At 47.0% G+C, this 2,440-nt stretch overlaps 1 pseudogene across 1 annotated transcript; it reads left to right on the forward strand.

Annotated features, from left to right (window-relative positions):
• On the forward strand, window positions 383-1,705 carry LOC102184948 (annotated as a pseudogene). The gene has a single exon (XR_001295532.2). The product of XR_001295532.2 is annotated as a transcription termination factor 3, mitochondrial pseudogene (transcript).

The raw sequence follows: 2,440 nt of genomic DNA on the forward strand, positions 1-2,440 counted from the left end.
CCCAAGCCCATCGTAAGGGTCTGCGGCGCCCACAGGGGAGGGAGACCGTGTGCCCCCCGCGGCCGGCTCTGTCCACTCCGCCGCGCGCCGCCCGCTCCCCACCCGCGCAGCCGCACCGATGGTCTGGCCCACTCCGCCCGCAGCCCACGTGGGCCGACGGGCGAGCTAGCGCCGGCTGGCAGAGCTGCGCCGAGGGGCAGCCCGCAGGGTCCGGCTGGGCGGGCGGCGAAGGCCTTGCCACAGGTAAAGGGGGCACGCGCCCTGCCCGGGGGGCTCCAGGTCCGGCCCCCACCACCCTACTCCTCCTCGGCTCTAGGCCGCGCCCCTGAACCGCGTGGCCCCGTAGGCCTTCGAGGCCCTGCGGAGGACAACTTTAAGAAAAATGGCGCTGTCAGCCCAACAGATACCTAGATGGCTCAACTCAATTAAGTTGAGTAGCTTCAATGACTGCTCTGCAACTCAGAAAAGGTTTTCAGAGACCAGGAAAAACATTGTCGTGTGGCAATTTTGCTCAGCCCCGTGCGTCCTCTGAGGATTGCTTTCTCCAGTGGGGTTTTAGGACTTACAGGACTTCCTCCACGTGGAATAGTTCCCAGTCTGCCAACTCAAGTAGGCGAGAGATTAATTGTGCCCAAAGCACTTTGCTTCCTTCCGTGAATGAGCCGCCACAGAAGACGCAAAAGATGCCTGGCCTTGATCCTGAGCTGTCCCTAGAAGGACTGGACGATGTGCCTCCGTTGTCCCCATTGCAGCAGATCTCCGATGAGAAGGCTGTTTAGATTATCGCAGGCCCTCCATTGCCCCCATCTTCAGTCACACTTCGAGATTATGTGGATCATTCCGAGACTCTGAGGAGGTTAGTGCTTCTAGGAGTGGATTTATCCAAGACAGAAAAACATCCCGATGCAGCCAACCTCCTCCTGCGACTGGATTTTGAAAAAGACATTAAGCAAATGCTCCTGTTTCTTAAAGATTTGGGCACAGAGGACACCCAACTGGGACCATTCCTGACAAAAAACTATGCTATTTTCTCTGAAGACCTTGAAAATCTGAAGACCAGGGTGGCTTATCTACAGTCAAAAAACTTCAGTAAGGCGGATATTGCACAGATGGTCAGAAATGCACCGTTCCTTCTGAGTTTTTCAGTGGAGAGATTGGATAACAGACTGGGATTTTTTCAGAAAGAACTTGAACTTAGTGTGAAGAAGACTAGAGATCTGGTAATTCGTCTCCCAAGGCTACTAACTGAAAGTCTGGAGCCTGTGAAGGAAAATATGAAGGTTTTTCGGCTGGAACTAGGTTTTCAGCAGAATGAAATCCAACACATGATCACCAAGATCGCGAAGATGCTAACTGCAAATAAAAGGAAACTGACCGAGACTTTCGACTACGTGCACAACGTGATGCGCGTGCCCCACCACCTCATGGTCAGGTTCCCGCAGGTATTTAATACAAGGTTGTTTAAAGTCAAAGAAAGACATTTGTTTCTTGCCTATTTAGGAAGAGCACAGTATGACCCGACAAAACCTGACTACATCTGTTTAGACACATTGGTATCTGTGCCTGATGGAATATTTTGTGAAGGGATGGCCAAGGCATCCCTACAAGACTTCGAGAAATTCTTAAAAACTCTTTAGTTTTTGATGAATGTTAAAATGTAATAATGTAAAGTGAATGTATATATGAATAAATATATTTTCAAAAAAAAAAAGGTGACCCATTTTTTCAACAAATAGTTACTAAGTGTGTAGGGCTTCAGGGGAGGAGTAAAAATGTAAAAGGGATGACCTCTGCCCTCAATGAGTTATCCATTTAGTAAATACTTATTTTCATATTCCAAACATTTACTCAGAAAATGGTTTCAAGTATCTACTAAAGAAACATCAACATCTAACTTGTTGAGTATGGAGCAGTTAAGATAAAAACATGATTTTTGTTTACCATATAGAAATATGTAAATAACAGTATAATGTAAAAGCTTCTTCATCAGTCAGGATGGGCTGAGCTATGCTGTCATAAAAAGCAACTCCCAAATTTTGATCACATAAAATAATTTCTCCTTCATGCCACTTATCTTCTGAATATGGAGGATATCACCATCAAACCATTTCAGAAGACTGCATCTCATTCCCATGGTTGCCAATATACAACATGGATAGGACCAATATTAATATGTTTACTGTCCATGAATGAAGGATGAAAAGAACTCACCCTCAATGTTTCCGTCAGAGTTTCAGGGTGACCTCCTAGAGCTACAGAAGGTCCATTGTTGAAGGCCTCCTTCTCCATCTGACTCTTCTCAGACCTCTCCTTCCATCCTGCCATGTGTAGAACTGGGCTCTTTGAAGTCTCAATCAGGCTACTCTTTCTGCCCAGAATATAGCCCCTGACTCCCACAGCCACACCACTGCATAACTAAATCTAGTACTGGTTTAAGCTG

This window comes from Capra hircus, chromosome 1, assembly GCF_001704415.2.
Source record: "Capra hircus breed San Clemente chromosome 1, ASM170441v1, whole genome shotgun sequence".
NCBI lineage: Eukaryota > Metazoa > Chordata > Mammalia > Artiodactyla > Bovidae > Capra > Capra hircus.